The sequence below is a fragment of the Saimiri boliviensis genome, chromosome 1 (genome assembly GCF_048565385.1).
Source record: "Saimiri boliviensis isolate mSaiBol1 chromosome 1, mSaiBol1.pri, whole genome shotgun sequence".
Lineage (NCBI taxonomy): Eukaryota > Metazoa > Chordata > Mammalia > Primates > Cebidae > Saimiri > Saimiri boliviensis.
In genome coordinates this window covers 166599198-166619747 of record NC_133449.1, presented here as the reverse complement: position 1 = coordinate 166619747, position 20550 = coordinate 166599198, and the positions used below count along the sequence as shown (strand labels likewise).

Here is a 20550-nt window from a genome sequence, read left to right as displayed (position 1 = left end):
TTTGCCATGTTGCCCAGGCTGGTCTTGAACTCCTGGGCTTATGCAAATCCACCTGCCTCAGCCTCCCGAAGTGCTGCGATTACAGGTGTAAGCCACCACACCCAGCTGGGATCTCTTGTTCTTAGAAAATTCAGCCTCTTTTTAGCATCTCCACTTCTTTCTGGAGAAAGCCTTCTCATATCTAGAACCTGAGAGACTTGATTAATAAAATTCCACCTTCAGATATTGAGCTAGTCAAGGCCTTATCTGAGATGCTGTGGGCGGGTGTGGAGGTGGAAGAGAGACAGAGACAATAATAATAATAGCTAACATGAGAGCTTAATGTGTACAAGGCACCATGCTAATGGCTTAATGAGCATTCTCTCATTTAATTTTCATAACTATCCTATTTTATTTTCCCAGTTTTACAATGAGGCTTAGTGAGGTGTCTCGTCCAGGAATGAAACCTCAATCTCCCTGACTCCCCCACACAATCTCTGATCCATGTTGCATTTGTCCAGTGTTTGGTGAGACCCCATATCCTAAATAAAAACAGAGGCCAGGATAAGGGCTGTGGGGTCAGAGGGAGCTCTTTCAAACTGCAGGAATGGCTTCCTGGAAGAGAAGTTATTTGGATTAGGCCTTGAAGAATGAGTAGAGTTTATTAGGCAGAAATGCGGGGAGGGCACCTCAGAGATCAGAATGAGCAAATGCAGAGACTGGAAAGGATAGTGTTGCAGGGAGAATAAGTAGTCGGCTGTGACTGGAGTTCTGTGAGTGGCAGGGGGTACTCCCACGTCTTCCTGTCACTCATCTCCCACCCTGCTGTCCTGGAGGAGGGTTAACCTTTAAGGACACACCCAACTACAGGGCTGCTGGTGTGCAAGCCAGGCCCTGTGGAATAGGCAGAAGTCCCAGGGAACTGTGTGCAGAATTCTGGCTTGGCATGTTTGGTATCCCTGGCCAGTCATGGCTCCTTCACCCTTTAGTGACATCCTAGGGCAGAGGTCAGTATGTGTGGGTGAGAGGATGAAGAGAGCCTGTGTTTGGGCCGGGAACAGTGACAAGCAGGATGTGAGAGCCCATCCCCCACGGAAGAATGCCTGCAAATATCCCCTCCCTGGTGCTGACCCTGCTCCCAGTGGCTATCGTCAGCTGAAGTGTTAGGGCATTTGTTTCAAGGGCCTGGTCCTCCCAGACTTTGGTTGGCTTTTGGTTTCTTCCTACCGAGTATGTACTGTTGGCTGAGTAGGGCAGAAGGTAGGTTGGCACAGAGATGAAGACAAGTTTTATGGTATAGATGGATAAACAAATAATAGAGACATCATTATTTGAGTATTTGGTAGCTATGAAACACTGTGCTGAGAGCTTTACATGCATATCCTTTTTTTTTTTTTTTTTTTTTTTTGAGACAGAGTCTTACTCTGTCGCCAGGTGCCAGACTGGAGTGCAGTGGCATGATCTTGGCTCACTGCAACCTCCGCCTCCCGGGTTGAAGCAATTCTTCTGCCTTAGTCTCCTAAGTAGCTGGGACTACAGGCCTGTGCCACCATGCCCAGCTAATTTTCATATATATATTTTTTTTTTGGTAGAGATGGGGTTTCACCATGTTGGCCAGGATTGTCTCGATCTCTTGACCTCATGATCCGCCCACCTTGGCCTCCCAAAGTGCTGGGATTACAGGCATGAGCCACCATGCCGGGCCCATGCATATCCTTTTAAAAGATGAGCCTTCCAGCCTGGGCAACATAGTGAGACCTTGTCTCTACAAAAAATATAAAAATTAACTGCACATAGTGGTTGTGCCTGTGGTCTCAGATACCTAGCTACTTGAGAGGTTAAAGTAGGAGGATTGCTTGAGTCAGGGAGGTAGAGGCTGCAGTGTGCCCTGATCATGCTACTAGACTCTAGTCTAGGTGACAGAGTGAGACGCCATCTCAAAAAATTAAAATAAAAGCTGAGCCTCTTCATGGTCTTGTCTCCACACGGTATCAATGGCATCCATAATATTTGAAAAAAATATTTGAATAATGATTGCACAATCTTTTGAAAAATATACACAGCAAAACCTAAAATCCTCTTTTCCCAAGGCCTAAAGATTGCTTGAGGCCGGGAGTTTGACACCAGTCCAGGCAACATAGTAAGACCCCGTCTCTATAGAAAATTTTAAAAATTAGCCAGGCATGGTGCTAAGTATTCCTAACTAATTAGAAGGCTAGGTGGGAGGATTGCCTGAGCTTAAGCATTCGAGACTGCAGTGAGCCATGATGGAGCAGCCGTACCTCAGCCTGGGCAACACAGCAACTCTGTTTCTAAATAAATAAATAAATTATTTTTCCATCTGCCTCTCTGTATTGTATACACAAAGCAACCCCTCATCACAACCCTTTCTTCCCCTCCAAGCTCCCTGAGAGGAGAAATTAAGGCCATGAATATATAGAGATAACATTTTTTCTTTACTCACATACATAATCCAAATTAAACTTCTTCACAGCCCTGTGAAGGCAGGCACTATTGTTTGCATTTTAGTTGGAGAAACAGATGTTTAGAGGTTAAATCTTGATCAAGCTCACAGCGCTAGTAATTGGCAAGTGGATTTGAAGCAGGTTCTGTGCCTACAATGAAGTGCATATGTGATCCAGTGGCTCTGAGACTCCTGAGAAGGGGCCAAGTAATTCAGCAAGGGGGGATCACTTAGGCTTCATGGAGGAGGAAATATTTGAGTAGGGCATCAAAGGATGAAGAGAAGCTCTCAATAGGAAGAGATGGGCAATATGTTTCCCAGAAAGCGTGGGAGGGAGGCCCAAAGGATAAGCATATCAGATAGTGGGAGGTCAGAGAGGAGGTGATCTCATCACCACCCCCAATAACAGGGTGAGCCTGGCACTTAGGAGACTTGCCTCATTTCCCAACTTTGCCCCAGGGAGATTTTGCCTGTGCCCTTCTAACAGCCATCATCACAAAGCCTCCTTGTGTCTTCTGAAAGAGACCTTCTGACTCCGGCTGGCTCCCCATTATAGGGGAAGAGAAGGAGATCTGTGGTGAAGGAGCCCAGAAATGAACTTCCAAACCAAAAACCATACACTCGATTCCTCAGGAATTACATGTCAAGACTGTCTAAGGGAATGCAGCCCCCTAGCTGGTCAAAGAAAGCAGATTGTGGTCTAAAGGATACAGTGGAAAGTAGATCCCACTTAATCTGGGTTTGAGTCTCAGCAAAACCACCAGCTGGGTGAATTCAGGCAAGTTGCTTAATCTTGCTGACCTTCAGTCAAAAAATGACGGGCCTTTTTGCTAAAAAGTGGTGCCTCATAGGTTTGTCAGAGAGGAAGAGGAAATGGCTGGCTGGCGGGTATATTGATCTAATATTTCCTTCAGTGCTGGGTGTTCGGGACTTGTCAAATCCGGATTTCCCCGGAAGGAAATAGACAGTACGCAAGCTCAGCAACTTGGGTAGGAAGGTAACTCCCAGCAAGTAAAGAGAAAAAATAGAGGTGGTGGGTGAATCATGGAAAGAGTTTCCTGTCCTAAAGTCTTAGTACCATGTGGGAACAATTCCATGAACCTCTCTGAGCCTCAGTTTCTTCACCTTCAAATGACAACTCAACTTAATGAATAGTGGCAGGGCGCTTGAATTGCTATTTCATCTATTTTATTTATTTATTTATTGAGACAGAGTCTCACTCAGTTGACCAAGGTGGAGTGCCATGGCGCTATCTCGGCTTACTGCAACCTCCGCTTCCCAGGTTCAAGTGATTCTAGTGGCTCCCCCTCCCAAATAGCTGGGATTACAGGCACGTGCCACCAGGCTCAGTTAATTTTTGTATTTTTAGCAGAGATGGAGTTTCGCCATTTGGGCCAGGCTGGTCTCAAATTCCTGGCCTCAGGTGATCCACCAGCTTCAGCCTCCCAAAGTGCTGGGATTACAGGTGTAAGCCACCGACCAGCCAAGTGTTTGTATTTTACAAATGAAATCGAAGTTAAGCCCTGCTCTGGTTCCAGCATATAGCATGTATGTGTGTATGTGCATGTGTGTGAGATAAATGATCCTTTAAATTACACAACATTTGGGACCCCTGTGTTTGAATTAGCAAGAGATCAAGCCCACTACCTCTACTTTTTCTGCTGCCCAAGGAATTGGAAAACCTGGCCATTTGACTGAACTGGCCATCCAGGAAAGGGAAGGCAAAGGAGAATAAACACAAATTAGTATTTCCATAAATTAGCCTGACATACTGAAATTTACTGAGTGCTCGTTATCTGCCACATACTCTGCTAAGCACTTCACATATAACACCTTTAGTAGGGTCTAAATTACACGTTGGAGGATAGCCTAGGGCTTAACAGTGCAAACTTGGGAGTCCAAGGCTACTTAGGAGGTTGGGAATCCTGCCTCTCCCGGTAGCCTGCTGCACATCCGTGGCTATTGCCTATGTACCTTCACCTCTCCAAGCCCCAATTTCCACTCTCTGCCTCTTGGGTCCTAGTGAAACAGTAAGCTACAGTATGTTAAGTGGCAAAGAGATAAACAGCAGCAATATATAAATAATGGCAGATGTTTATTGAGCTGATGTGGATGGCAGGGGCATCCCAATCCTGAAACAATATCCCCTCGTCTCCACCACGGCAGTGGAACCCTGGGTTGAATCCGGGCTGCGCCCCAGCCCCACACCGGCGCGGGTGGAACCGCGTGGGGGAAGCTGCGGGCGGTGTGCGGAGGAGGCGCGCCGCCTAATGCAGTTGTCAGTTAATTAGGGGAGAAGGTTATGTCATTAACGCTGGGATCGATACAAAGGGAATTAAGAGGCTCGGCCAGCGCCACCGCGAACTCCGCGCGGGTCGCGGGCCGAGGGTCGAACTCCACGAAAACTCCGTACGCATTAGCAGATCATCAGCTGCTACTCTGGGCTCGGGTCGGGCAGAGCGTCAGAGCTGGGCCGGAGGCGGGAGGCCGGGCCGGACGGGCACCCCTTCCTGGGTAGCCCCGGAGTCCTGGCGGGGCGCGGTCCCGTCTTCACTGCTGGAGGCCCTCGGAGGCAGGCGAGTGTCGCGGCCTGGCTCAGGGGAGGCCAGGGGCGCGATGGCGATGGCTGGGTTAATGTTTAAACATTCCAAAGAGCCCCTGGTGCTGTTCCAGCGCCCTCAGCCCAGGCTCCTCAACACGCTCAGCTAGCTCATGCCGCAGGTTCAGGCGAGTCACAGGGAAGCTGCCGTGACCTCCCTAGACCAGGCCAGACCATCATATCACCCACCCTCACAGCACTTCGTGACATTTATCACAGCGGGACTATATAGTGATCTATAGAAAGTTTTGTCCCAAACTAAATGCAAAAGTAAATGAAATGAAGAAGAGGAAGAAGAGGCAGAAGAAGAAGAGGGAGGAGGAGGAGGAGGAGGGGGAGGGGGAGGGGGAGGACGAGGAGGAGGAGGGGAGGACGAGGAGGAGGAGGGGAGGAGGAGGAGGAGGAGAAGAAGAAAGAAAGAAGGAAGCAGAAGCAGCAGCAGCAGAAGCAGAAGAAGCAGAAGCAGAAGCAGAAGCAGAAGAAGAAGCAGAAGCAGAAGAAACAGAAGCAGAAGCAGAAGCAGCAGCAGCAGCAGCAGCAGCAGCAGCAGCAGCAGCAGCAGCAGCAGCAGCAGAAGAAGAAGAAGAAGAAGAAGAAGAAGAAGAAGAAGAAGAAGAAGAAGAAGAAAGAAGGAAGCAGAAGAAGCAGAAGCAGAAGCAGAAGCAGAAGCAGGTGGTTCTGTACACTATCTTTCTCCCGACCAGACTGTAAACTCCAGGAGAGCGGGACTTAATGGGTCTGCCTTGTGTAGCTGCACCCAAAGTGCCTGGAAGATGCAAGTGCTCAGTACATATCTGCCCAAGGAATGAATCCGCTTAGCAGCCCAGGGAGTTGGTAGGGTGAGGAAACTGAGGCTCAGAGAAATGACTTACCCAAGATCATACTGATCTCCCAGCTCCCCAGGCTTTTTCCTTGAGTAAATTAATCTGTCTGAACCTTGGTTTTCCCTTCTAGGAGAAATGTAGTTTGTAGCTGCCTCCATACTAAGTGCCAGGAACTGTGCTAACATTTTACTTACATTTGCTCATTTAATTCTCACAACAACCCTGTGAGATAGAAATCATGTTATAAGCTGGGTGCGGTGGCTCACACCTGTAATCCTAGCACGTTGGGAGGCTGAGGCGGGCGGATCACCTGAGGTCAAGAGTTCAAGACCAGCCTGGCCAACATGGCGAAACCCCGTCTCTTCTAAAAATACAAAAAATATTTTGAAGGATGATTGACAATCAATAAAGAAAAAAAATACAAAAATTAGCTGGGTGTGGTGGCGCATGCCTGTAATCCCAGCTACTTGGGAGGCTGAGGCGGAAGAATCACTTGAACCTGAAGCAGAGGTTATAGTGAGCCAAGACTGTGCCATTGCCCTCCAGCCTGGGCACTAGAGCAAGAATTCATCTAAAAAAAAAAAAAAAAAAAAAAAAAAAAAAAAAAAAAAAAAAAAAGCCGGGCGCGGTGGCTCACGCCTGTAATCCCAGCACTTTGGGAGGCCGAGGCGGGTGGATCACGAGGTCAAGAGATTGAGACCATCCTGGTCAACATGGTGAAACCCCATCTCTACTAAAAATACAAAAATTAGCTGGGCATGGTGGCGCACGCCTGTAGTTCCAGCTACTCAGGAGGCTGAGGCAGGAGAATTGCTTGAACCCAGGAGGCAGAGGTTGCAGTGAGCCGAGATTTCGCCATTGCACTCCAGCCTGGGTAACAAGAGCGAAACTCTGTCTCAAAAAAAAAAAAAAAGAAAAAAGAAAAGAAAAGAAAGAAAAAAGAAATAATGTTATAAAGGAGGAACTTGAAACTAGCAAGAGCTGGGCTCATCATTTGTCTGTTTGCCCTCATATCCGTTGTTCTCCTTCTAATACTCTGTGTCACAGGTAGGCTACCCCTACACTCCATCCCCATCCCATCCCCAGGCAGGCTGCTTCTCCCAGGCTCTCTTGTCCGCTGGCTTTGGCTGGGTTTGGACAATAGGAGCCACAGGCACAAGATTGAGGGTGGGAGGACAGAAGAAGCTAGGATAGCCACAACCTTGTCAGTTTCAGGCTCTGTCTCCTTCTGGCCCCCATGCTAGGGATGGTAGTGGTTTCCTGCTCTTGCTAATCTCTGGGTTGCCCCAGTTTCCCCTGTTTGTCTTCTCACTTCTTCCATTAACTTATAGCCACAGTATTAACTTCTCACTGTTTGAAATACTCAGTGAGTTCATTTTCCTGATTACCGGAAGAGCCATTATTTGTATCCAAATCTGTCTGACCACAAAATTTACATGCTTGAAGTTTTTCATACTTAAAGTTTACTGCAGATGACAGTAGGGCAAAGCAGTTAAAAAATGATAACCACTGAACCACACTGCCCAGAAAGCTCTTCCTAGGTAGCTTCCGTAGGAGAAATTCATTTTAAAGATAATGGCTCACCTATAAAACCTATTTATAATTTATTATGTTTTAAAATTCTACTTTCCATAGCTGAAATATTGTTTATACCTGTAAATGTAGGTAATCATAGCATCTACCTGGTAGGGATACTGTGAAGACAAAATAAGCTAATCTATGCTAAACACCTGCGTGACAGTTCACTGACAGTTCCTTCCCCGATTCCTTTAAAACCTGGGGAAGTTTTAGTGCCTTCAGTCTTTTCAGCTTGGGAATCCTGGAGTGTGGAGGATGGCAGCTCTGCCTTTCATTTCTGAGTATTCTCCTTATTGCACTGTAGATTCACCTTGCCCATTGGACCAGTGAATGTGAAGTAATCAGATGGCCAGCTTGGCAGCTACAATACACAGAAGATATGTGCAATGAATGTTAGATCTGACTGAATGCTTCCAAATCAACTGGACTGCCCCCAGAGACTTGGCTGGCAATGAACGGGAGTGTGAGGTGCTTTTGACACATGCATTCAGGACCTGATTTGAGCAAAGATGTGTGCTTAACAGTCCTGAGGGCAATTTTCTCCTGATTGATTTGCGTCTTAATGGAAAATAAGCCAAATGTAAAGGAGGTAGTTTTCTCCTTGAACCAGAAATCCTTGTTGTGCTTTCCTTTCTGAACTTGGGGGGTACCATATCCTATTACCTGAAAAGAGGTTACAGAGGCCAAAGTTTGCTGGGAGATGGTGCAAAGGTGTAGGAGTTGGGGATAGGAGCTCAACTCACACAATCCCCAATGACTTGGGAGAACCTGGAGACTAGAGAATCTGTGGAGGTCAAGAAACTGTCCTTGCCAAGAGAGATCGTGCCCTTGCACTCCAGCCTGGGCAATAAGAGTGAAATTCCATCTCAAAAAAAAAGAAAGAAAGAAAAAAGAAACTGTCCTTGATGACTGAACAACTGCACATAACAGATTAGGTCTTTAGCTACCACAGCCTAGATCCTGGGGCTGGGAGTCTCACCTGTTCCCTGGGATAAGGTTCTTCATTTGAGCCTACACTGACTGCTGCAATTTGCTGTGAGCGCATATGAGTCATTGACGTCAGTGCAGTTTATAAAAGTTTGTAGACCATACAAATATATTTGATGTTATGGTTTTAAACTAGTTTGGCAGCTCTTTACCACAGTAGTATAAGCCTCCTACCCCTAAAGCTTAATAGCACAGGATTTGGAGCAAACAGACCCAGGTTCCAATCCCAGCTCACTGCTGACCTGACTACTTCTTACCTCATCTTTCTGAGCCTCAGGTTTGTCATCTATAAGGCAGGAATAATAGTACCTCTTTGGAAAAGTTGTTGTGAAGATTAAATTAGACACTAGAGTGAGAGTTTAAGAAATAGTAGTCATTATTAAAATTGTTGGCCAAGTAAGTAGTGGCTCACGCCTGTAATCCCAGCACTTTGGTAGGCCGAGGTGGAAGGATCATGAGGTCAAGAGATCGAGACCATCGTGGCCAACATGGTGAAACCCCGTCTCTAATAAAAATACAAAAATTAGCTGGGCATGGTGGCACGTGCCTGTGGTCCCAGCTATTCGGGAAGCTGAGGCAGAAGAACCACTTGAACCCAGAAGGCGAAGATTGCAATGAGCCGAGATTTCGCCATTGCACTCCAGCCTGACGACAAAGCAAGACTCTGTCTCTCTTTTTCTTTTCTTTTTTTTTTTTAATGCCCGGTGTTTCGGTGCTTGAGGATAGAACCAGCAGATGGAAAGTCACCGGCACCAAAGACATGACACCGAGGGAGCCAGAGCCCTTTCCCTCTTCCTTTGTACGTTACGGGCAGCGGGACCGCAAGCCCAGTCCCCGCCAAGAAAAGGAGGGTAAGACTCTATCTCAAAAAAACAAACAAACAAACAAAAACTGTGGGCCGGTAGTGGTAGTTCACACCTGTAATCCCAGCACTTTGGGAGACCAAGGCAGGTGGATCACTTGAGGTCAGGGTTCAAGACCAACCTGGCCAACGTGGTGAAACCCTGTCTCTACTAAAAATACAAAACTTAGCTGGGCATGGTGGCTCATGCCTGTAATCCTAGAACTTTGGAAGGCCAAGGCGGGCAGATCACCTAAAGTCAGGAGTTCAAAACCAGCCTGGCCCACATGATGAAACCCTGTCTCTACTAAAAATACAAAAACTAGCCAGGCATGGCAGTGGGTGCATTCAAGATTGCAGTGAACTATAATTACACCAGTGGACTCCAGCTTGGGCAGCAGAGTAAGATCCCATCTCTTAAAATAAATAAATAAATAAATAATCCAGAAGGCGTTGAAAAGTAAAATGTTGATTTTTGAAAAGGATGGAGTAGAGGGGTTCATGGACATAGAAACTCAACAGGACCACAGGAAGAAACATCTTCAAATTCTAATTTCTTTTTTTTTTTTTTTTTTTTTTTTTGACTGAATGTTGCTCTGTCGCCCAGGCTGAAGTACGGTGGAGCAATCTTGGCTCACTGCAGGCTCTGTCTCCCTGCCAGGCTCAAGCAATCCTCCCACTTCAGCCTCCCAAGTAGCTGGGATTACAGGCACCTGCCATGATGTCTGGCTAGTTTTGTTTGTTTTTGAGACAGAATTTCGCTTTTGTTACCCACGCTGGAGTGCAGTGGTGTGATCTCTGCTCACTGCAACCTCTGCCTCCCTGGTTCAAGTGATTCTCCTGCCTCAGCCTCCTGAGTAGCTGAGACTACAGGCCCATGCCACCACACCTGGCTAATTTTTGTATATAGTTTTTTAGTAGAGACAAGGTTTCACCATGTTGGCCAGGTTGGTCTCGAACTCCTGACCTCAAATGATCTGCCCACCTCGGCCTCCCAAAGTGCTGGGATTATAGGTGTGAACCATTGGGCCTAGCCTTTTTTTTTTTTTTTGTATTTTTTTAGTAGAGATGGGGTTTCACCATGTTGACCAGGCTGGTCTTAAACTTCTGAACTTAACTGATCTGCCTGCATTGGCCTCTCACAGTGCTGAGATTATAGGCATGAACCACCACAACTGGCCTGAATTCTAAATTTTTTTGAAGTTTAATATTATGAGCTTAGTCAAGAAGTCCTGAAGTATTATCGATTGAATTATGTCCCCCGAATAAATTCACATGTGGAAGTACTAATACCCAGTGCTTCAGAATGTGCTCTTGTTTGGAAATAGTCATTGGAGATGTAATTAGTTAAGAGGGGCCAGACACAGTGGCTCATGCCTGTAATCCCAGCACTTTGGGAGGCTGAGGCGGGAGGATCTCTTGAGTCCAGGAGACTGAGAGCAGTCTGGGCAACACGGTGAAACCCTGTCTCTACAAAACATAAAAAGAAAAATTAGCTGGGCATGGTGGCATGTTCTTGTAGTCCCAGCTACTTGGGAGGCTGAAGTGGGAGGATGTGGTGGTAAAGTGCTTAGCAAAGTCCCTGAACCATAATAACCAATGTATCCCAATTACTATTCCATATTAAAATAACACTAATGACCAGGTGCTGTGTCTCACTCCCATAATCCCAGCACTTTGGGATGCTGAGGTGGGAGGATCACTTGAGGTGAGGAGTTCAAGACCAGCCTGGCCAACATGGTAAAAACTCGTCTCTACTAAAAATACAAAAATGATCTGGGCGTGGTGGCGCACACCTATGATCCCATCTTCTTAGGAGGCTAGGATGAAAGAATCACATGAGCTCGGAAAGTGGAGGTTGCAATGAGCCAAGATTGTGCCACTGTACTCTAGCTTGAGAGACAGAGCAAGAAACATTAAGGTGAAATAGCTCAATAATTCCAAACTTTATTTAAAGCTCTTCAGACATAAGCAGGAATTATTTTTAATTACATGGTTGTAGTTGATTGGACTTAAAGCTACTGTGCTTGTTGGGACCTTTCGGTCAAGGGCTTTCCACATTGTTCTACCTGCTCTTGGAGGCATAGTTGGTGGGAGCTGTTATAATAGAAATGGTTGGACACGGCCGGGCACGGTGGCTCAAGCCTGTAATCCCAGCACTTTGGGAGGCCAAGGCGAGTGGATCACGAGGTCGAGAGATCGAGACCATCCTGGTCAACATGGTGAAACCCCGTCTCTACTAAAAATACAAAAAATTAGCTGGGCATGGTGGTGCGTGCCTGTAATCCCAGCTACTCAGGAGGCTGAGGCAGGAGAATTGCCTGAACCCAGGAGGCGGAGGTTGCGGTGAGCCGAGATCGCGCCATTGCACTCCAGCCTGGGTAACAAGAACGAAATTCCGTCTCAAAAAAAAAAAAAAAAAAAAAAAAAGAAATGGTTGGACACAAGCACTTTTAGACATGAATATCTGGGCTTGGGTGTGAAAGATCACTGGGAGAGCCAGAAGGGCAGCATTTTTAGATTTGTTTGTTTCACGTATTAGTTTGCAAAGGCTGTCATGACAGTACAACAAAGTAGGTGACTAAACAGCAGAAATGTATTGTCTCACAGTTCCGGAGGCCAGAAGGCCAAAATCAAGATGGCAGCATGGTTGTTTTCTTCTGAGGGCTGTGAGGGAGTATCTGTTCCATGCTTCTCCCTTAGCTTCTCACAGTTTGCTGGCAATCCTTGGCTTATAGAAGCACCACCACAACCTCTGTCTTAATCTTCACATAACATTCTCCCTGCGTGTGTGTGTGTGTGTGTGTGTGTGTGTGTGTGTATCCCATTTAACTCCTTTTTAAAATAGGGATACCAGTTTTACTGAATTAGCAGTCTACCCTACTCCAGTATGAACCTAATCTTAACTAATGACTATTATTATTATTTTTTTTTTCGATTTTTGTTTGTTTTTGTTTTTGTTTTTGTTTTTAGCAAGGTTCTGTTGCCCAGGCTGGAGTGCAGTGGTACAATCTCAGCTCACTGCAACTTTCACCTCCCCTGGCTCTAGCCATCCTCCCACATCATTTCTTTAATCAACCATAGGAGAGACTCAGAGAATTTGCTTGTGTATAAATGTATAGCTAGTTCGTAATGGAGATCCTAGTCTGCCTGAGTCCAGAGTCGATGTTCTTTGTTACCACGCTCTTCTGCCTCCTGAGAGGATACTGAGCCTAATGCAGAAAAGTCATGGAATATTAGATTCCTTCTCTTGTCTGACTTAGTCTTGTTATAATTGACATAAAAGCTCCTGTACATTCTGCCTGCATTTTCCAGCTCTAGATGAAAGAAATGTGGTTGGCACATAGTAAGTGCTCAGTAAGTGTTAGCTGTTATTACTATTAATATTGCATTGTATATGTTCCTGTCTGGCAAGGGACGTGAATTCCCAAACTATTGCTAACAGTGAGTACTTAGAATGAACAAGACCAGTGGGGTAAGAGCCTGGAAAGAAAAGTTGATCTAGAGAAAAATGAGAAGTAAGGGTGGAGAGGTTGGGGCTGGGGGATGAGGAGTGAGAAAGAGAAAGCAATTGGCAGAAGGCCAGACTGTACTTTGCCTTTGGTGTGGCTGCCCCTGGGAATTGAGAGGAGTGGGGTGGATGGCCCCACTACTCCTAATTGGTCAGGTCACCTTGCTTTATCTTTTATTTCCTCCCTTTTGGGGTGATGGGGTAGCTGCTGCTTGTGGTTACATAAAGCTTCCTGGAATTCTTCCAGGAAGAGAGGAAGCATGTGAGGTTCTGGCAAACAAAGATTCAGGAGCTGAGCAGTGTGTGAACCATAGCAATTACCAGCAATCAGCACCATGGTAAGGCTGGAGGACAGTAGAAGGAGGCAGGTTTACATATAAATTCCCTCTCTCCCACTTTGCGATTGTGTGATCTTGGGCAGGTAACTTACATATCTGAGTCTGATTTCTGCTTCTGTAATAAGATTGATAAATGGCACATGCTCTACAGGCATTTTGTCAGATATTGCATTTAAGTGCTTAGCATAGTGCCTAATAAATAATAGCCATTATTATTGCTATTATACATATATATATATATATATATATATATTGAGATGGAGTTTTGCTCTTGTTGCCCAGACTGGAGTGCAATGGCGTGATCTCGGCTCACTGCAACCTCCACCTCTTGGGTTCAAGGGATTCTCCTGCCTCAGCCTCCCAAAGTGAGGCAGGGTTTTTGTATTTTTAGCAGAGACAGGGTTTCTCCAAGTTGGCCAGGTTGGTCTCGAACTCCCAACCTCAAGTGATCTGCCTGCTTCAGCCTCCCAAAGTGCTGGGATTGCAGGTGTGAGCCACCATGCCCAGCTATATGTTTTTCTTTTGAGGCAGATTATTGCTCTGTTGCCCAGGCTAGAGTACAATGGCGTGGTCTCAGCTCACTGCAACCTCCACCTCTCAGGTTCAAGCCATTTGCTTGCCCTCAGCCTCCCAAGTAGCTGGGATTACAGGTATGCACCACCATGCCCAGCTAGCTTTTGTATTTTTAGTAGAGACAGGATTTCACTATGTGGGCCAAGCTGGTCTCAAACTCCTGACCTCAGGTGATCTGCCCACTTCAGCCTTCCAAAGTGCTGAGATTACAGGCATGAGCCACTGTGCCCAGCCTATTGTTATTATTTTACGTGTTATTAGAGTTTGATGCCCTCTGCCTGCATGTGTGGAATCCCCAGCCTCCTCCTCCTGTTTCTGTTGCCTTAGTCCTGAAAATCTGGGTTAAATGCCCTTTGATACTTTCACTTTATTCTAGACTGTCCAGTGGGGTCATGCTTTCTGGGACCTCTGGAAAACCCCAGGACAATAGAAAGTATCTCTTCATGTCTCTGGGATGATCCTTTTGTTCCATAGCCCAGGAAGGGCTGATAAAAGCCTTATCTGAGTGACATTCCATTATGGGATTAAATTAGACTTGCTCTAGGGCCTTCTGGCTGCCACTCCAGGCTGAATGCTGGCAGCTTCTGGTTATCGCCTTTGGCCCAATCTGAGGTCATCACACTTTTTGGGCCCAAGGGGCCTTGAGAGGCAGGGGCTGGGGAGAGGCTCTGACAGTCATTGGGATTAGTTTAAATTAGCAAGCTCTGACTAAGCAAGGAAGCCCACAGCCAGGCACACACTAGGTACTATAGGAAATAGGGAGGCCCAAATATTTACCCAGTCAGCTCCTTTCTGAGGCAGCAAATGACAGGCTCCGTGAAGGCAGTCCACAGGGATGTGGAAGATCAGTAAACAGAGAGTTAATGGAGCAAAGGAATAACTGTGTGATTAATTTCAGGGTAGCTGCTGAATTTCTGTGAGCCTCAGTTTCTTCATCTATGAGCTTAGAACATTAAAATATACTACAAAGTGTTAACTTAAATGAAAATGTGCTGGCTAAAACAACAACTGGCTTTGTGCCATTGCTGTTAACTTTTTTTTTTTTTTTTTTGAGGCAGAGTCTCACTCTGTCACCCAGGCTGGAGTGCAGTGGCGCAATCTCGGCTCACCGTAACCTCCCTCTCGAGGGTTCAAGCAATTCTCCTGCTTCAGCCTCCTGAGTAGCTGGGAATTACAGGTAGGTGTCAGCATGCCTGGCTAATTTTTGTATTTTTAGTAGAGAGAAGGTTTCACCATGTCGGCCAGGCTGGTCTTGAACTTCTGGCATCAAGTGATCTGCCCGCCTTGGCCTCCCAAAGTGCTTGGATTACAGGTGTGAGCCACCACATCTGGCCTGTTGTTCTTAACTTCTCGGATCCTCAGTGTCCTCATGTATGAAAAGGAGGAAATAAGATTTCTCCAACTCCCATTGTTGCTGTAAGGGTTAGAGAAACCAGGCATGTAAAACAGTTAGTGCTTACCTGCATATGCACACACATTCCTATGTTGCTTAATAAATGGGAACTCCAGCTATTTGGGATGCTGAGGCCGGAGGCTTGCTTGAGCCCAGGAGTCAGGGGCTGCAGTGAGCTATGATTGTGCCTCTGCATTCCAGCCTGGGTGACAAAGTGAGCCTCTGTCTCTAAAAAATAAAAAATAAATAATACATAGGAACTCATGATTTTTTCTTCTTAAGACAGTTTGGATGAGGTGGTCATCTGCTGTTGACTGACCCCTCAGGAAGGTTGGGAAGCCACAGCCAGTATGATGTTACCATTGTGGAGATATGTTTATAGGACCTGGGTCAGGCTGGGACCAGCCTCAGCTTGGAGGACAGAGCAGGAAGGAAGGAGAAAGAGGGGCCTGGGCGTGGCAGCTCATGCCTGTAATCCCAGCACTTTGGGAGACTGAGATGGACATATCACTTGAGGTCAGGAGTTCAAGACCAGCCTGGCTAACATGGTGAAACCTCGTCTCTACTAAAAATACAAAAAAAACAATTAGCTGGGCATGGTGGTACCCGCCTGTAGTCCTAGCTGCTTGAGAGGCTGAGGCAGGAGAATCGCTTGAGCCCAGGAGGCAGAGGTTGCTGTGAGCCAAGATTGCACCACTGTACTCTAGCACTCTAGCCTGGATGACAGAGTGAGACTCCATCTCAAAAAAAAAAAAAGGAAAGAAAACTGATCAATACCATAAGCATTACAGAATCCAAGGGGAAGGGGAAGGGGAAGGATAATGTTTTTATTAATAAGCTGCCTCGGCCGGGCGCGGTGGCTCACGCCTGTAATCCCAGCACTTTGGGAGGCCGAGGTGGGTGGATCACAAGGTCAAGAGATCGAGACCATCCTGGTCAACATGGTGAAACCCCGCCTCTACTAAAAATACAAAAAAAAATTAGCTGGGCATGGTGGCGCGTGCCTGTGATCCCAGCTACTCAGGAGGCTGAGGCAGGAGAATTGCCTGAACCCAGGAGGTGGAGGTTGCGGTGAGCCGAGATCGCGCCATTGCACTCCAGCCTGGGTAACAAGAGCGAAACCCCGTCTCAAAAAAAAAAAAAAAAAAAAAAAAGCTGCCTCTAATTTTTGTATTTTTAGTAGAGACAGGGTTTCACCATATTGGTCAGGGTAGTGTCAAACTCCTGACCTTAGGTGATCCGCCCCCCTCCGCCTCCCAAAGTGCTGGGATTACAGGCATGAGCCACCACTCCTGGCCCCATTTATACATTTTTTCCCCTATATTTTAGGCTGCAAACTTTTATTAAAAATTTGAACTCTTCACTTTACCAACTCTGGCTTACAAGAGCTTCCTTTTGGCTGGGTGTGGTGGCTCATGCCTGTAATCCTAGTACCTTGAAATGCCAAGGCAGATGAATCACTTGAGGCCAGGAGTTTGAGACCAGCCTGGGCATCATGGTGAAACCCTATCTCTATTAAAAATAGCTGGGCATGGTGGCATACACCTGTATTTCCACCTGCTCAGGTGGCTGAGGCACAAGAATCACTTGAACCAGAGAGGCAGAGGCTGAAGTGAGTCAAAACCGCACCACAGCACTCCATTCTGGGTCACAGAGCAAGATTCTTTCTCCAAAAAAAAAAAAAAACCCAAAACCAAAAAACAAACAAACAAACAAAACAACAAAAAAGCTACTGGCCAGGTGCTGTAGCTCACGCCTGTAATCCCAGCACTTTGGGAGGCCTAGGTAGGTGGATCACAAGGAGGTCAGGAGATAGAGACTATCCTGGCCAACATGATGAAATCCCTTCTCTTCTAAAAATACAAAAAGCTGGGTGTGGCAGTGTGTGCCCGTAATCCCAGCTACTCGGGAGGTTGAGACATGAGAATTTCTTGAACCCAGGAGACAGAGATTGCAGTGAGCCGAGATCACACCACCGCACTCCAGTCTGGCAACAGAGTGAGATTCCATCTCAAAAAGAAAAAGATGTCCTTTTGTCTTTTTTTGCTTTGTTTTTTGGTCAAGGTATAAGATACATACAATAAGAGGTGAAAAGTACAGTGATCTTACATGTATACTTCAATTAATTTTTTTACATGGCCGGGTGCGGTGGCTCAGGCCGGGTGCGGTGGCTCAGGCCGGGTGCGGTGGCTCACACCTGTAATCCCAGCACTTTCAGAGGCTGAGGCAGGTGGATCACAAGATCAAGAGATCGAGACCATCCTGGCCAACATGGTGAAACCCCGTCTCTACTAAAAATACAAAAATTAGCTGGGCCTTTGGCATGCGCCTGTAGTCCCAGCTACTTGGGAGGCTGAGGTGGAAGAATCGCTTGAACCGGGAGGCAGAGGTTGCAGTGAGCTGAGACTGCACCACTGTGCTCCAGCCTGGCGACAGAGCAAGACTCCATCTCAAAAAAAAAAAAAAATTTTTTTTTTTACATATATGCACACCCATATAATCACCACCCAAATCGAGATATAGAACATTTTCCTTTTTTTTTTTTTTTTTAAAGAGACAGGGTCTCACTCTGTCACCCAGTCTGGAGGGCAATAGCTCAATCACAGCTCACTGCAACCTCAAACTCCTGGGATCAAGCAATACTCCCACTTTAGCTTCCTGAGTAGATGGGATTACAGGCATGTGTAACCAAGCCCAGCTAATTTTTAAATTTTTTGTAGAGTCTGGGTCTCTCTATATTGCCCAGGTGGTTTCAAACTCTTGGCCTCAAGTGACACTTCTTTTTTTATTTTTATTTATTTTTTTTTTTTGAGACAGAGTTTCACTCTGTTGCCCAGGCTGGAGTGCAATGGCACGATCTTGGCTCACTGCAACCTCCTAGGTTCAAGTGATTCTCCTGCCTCAGCTTCCCAAGTAGCTGGGATTACAGGTGTGTGGCATGACACCTGGCTAATTTTTGTATTTTTAGTAGATACCGTGTTTCATCATGTTGGCCAGGCTTGTCTCGAACTCCTCAGCCTCCCAAAGTGTTGGGATTATAGGCATGAGCCACTTCACCTGGCCAAGTGACACTTTTACCTCAGCCTCCCAAAGCTTTGGGATTACAGGTGTGAGCCACTATGCCCTGACAAGATATAGAACATTTCTGACAGTTTACTCTTAACCCAGTTTTATTACTAATAATACTATTTTTTAACATTAACTGAGTTCTAGGTATTAGGCTAAATGCTAAATGATGTTATGTGCATGATATCATTTGATCTTTGCAACAAAATACTGTGATTATCTCCATTTTACAGATAAAGAAATGGGGAATTTGAGAATTTAAATGACTTGCAAAAGGTCAAGCAATGAAGCAGGTGGCAAGGTGGTACTCAAACCCAGGTCTACTGGATGCCAAAGCCCATGTGCCTAACAATTGCTATAGCAGTGGGCACCCATTGGAACCACTTCAAAATAACGATTACTTCCTCCATTCTGTTTTATTTTGTTTATTTTCTCAGGAACCTCTAGTTTCCCCTTTAAAACTTGGATGGAATAATCTCCACACTCAGCATACTCCTTTCCATGAGCTCAGTGCATAATTCCTGCCCCCTGAGGAAGACTTTATAACAGCCTGCTGCTTCTGGGGGCCACAGTGTAATCACACAATGAGTTCTTCTTACCTGCTGCATAGATGAAACCAATTCACTGAAACAGAGGTATTGCAGTAGAGAAAGAGTTTAATGGTCACAGGGCTAGTCAAGTGGGTAGGAAGTAAGTTTATTATGCAAATCAGCCTCCTTGAAAGCCTGGAGGCTAGAATTTTAATTTTCTTTCTTTCTTTTTTTTTTTTTTTTTGAGATGGAGTTTCACTATTGTTGCCCAGGCTGGAATGCAGTGTTGCTATCTTAGCTCATTGAAACCTCTGCCTCCCAGGTTTAAGCAATTCTTGTGACTCAGCTTCCTGAGTAGCTGCGATAACAGGTATCTGCCACCACACCCAGCTAATTTTTGGTATTTTTAGTAGAAATGGGGTTTCGCCAAGTTGGCCAAGCTGGTCTGGAACACCTGACCTCAAGTGATCCAGCTACTTTGGCCTCCCAAAGTGCTAGGATTACAGGTGTGAGCCACTGCTCCTGGCTGAGGCTAGAATTTTTCAGGAGTATTTTGGCAGGCAGGAGGCTAGGGAATAGGGAGTGCTGACTGGTTGGAGATGATGTGATAGGAGTGTGGAAAACAGTTCTTGTGCACTGAGTCTGTCTCTAGATGGGGATGATGGGACCAGTTGAGTCATGAGTCACCAGTCCAGGTGGAGTCAGTTGGTCACCAGAATGCAAAAGTCTGAAAAACATCTCAAAAGACCAGTCTTAGGTTCTACAATAGTATCATTATCTATAGGGGCAATTACGAAAGTTATACATCTTCTGACCACCTCTGACTCCTGAGCAGTAAACAATGACTAGTTATCATTTAACTACGCACAGATCTTAGAAGAATTTAGGCTGGTCTCATAGTCCTAATCTTGTGGCCTTTTTTAGTTTTACAAGGTTGTTTCACTCCTAAACAAGGAGAGGGTAGTTTTGGGAAAGCACTATTATCATCCTTGCTTTAAGGTTAAATTATATTTCCCATAGTTATCTTGGCCTATGTGCATGAATGAACAAGGGCCGCTTGGATGTTAGAAGCAAGATGGAGTTGGTTAGTTCAGATTTCTTCCACTGTCATAATTTTTCTATGTCAGATTTCTCTGCTGTCATAATTATTGCAAAAGCAGTTTTAAAAGTGGCCGCTCTGTGTATGTCTTCCCTAAGAAAACAACACAGCTTTCTTACTTCCCCAGGTCCACAAGTGTAGAAGGTGCAGCTCAGACCTGAGTGCTCTTTATGTGGAGCCCAGGAGTCCAAGACTAGCCTAGAAAACATAGTGAGACCCTGTCTTCTCAAAAAATTAGCTGGGCTTGGTGGCACACACCTGTAGTCCCAGATACTCCAAAGGACTACTTGAGCTCAGGAGATCGAGGTTTCAGTGAGCCGAAATCATGCTACTGCACTCACCCTGGGCGACAGAATGAGTGAGACCTTATCTCAAATAAATAAATAAATAAAGTTAAAAGAGATAAGTTTTGAAAAATGCAAACATATACCTTTTTGGTAGTGGCTAACAGCAGGACCCTTGTCCCCAATGGAATAAGGATGGCACTAAGGCAGTCAGCTCATTTGGGGTCGAGGCTGCCCTCCTTCCTCAGCTTCTGGAACAGAGGGATGGCCTGGGTGTAGGGTTATGTGATTGTCCTGGGGAAGTGAGCATTCTGGCCTGCTTGACGGGAAGCCTGCTGAGATCAGGCTTAGCCTATTGCCCCTGCTGGGGAGCTCCCAATGGATCGTCTTCCCTGGACACACGAAGAGGCTGAGCAACACAGTGATGTCAGCCCCATCAATTATCCCTCTTTCTAAAGGTTCTCAGCAGTGACCTCAGGGGTGA

The 20550-nt window shown here is 46.0% G+C and overlaps 1 non-coding gene across 1 annotated transcript; it reads right to left on the bottom strand.

Annotated features, from left to right (window-relative positions):
* Positions 1 to 9133: 9133 nt before the first annotated feature.
* LOC120365740 (small nucleolar RNA SNORA57) lies at positions 9134 to 9282 on the bottom strand. The gene has a single exon (XR_005580609.1). It is a non-coding gene; the product is annotated as a small nucleolar RNA SNORA57 (small nucleolar RNA).
* Positions 9283 to 20550: the final 11268 nt, after the last annotated feature.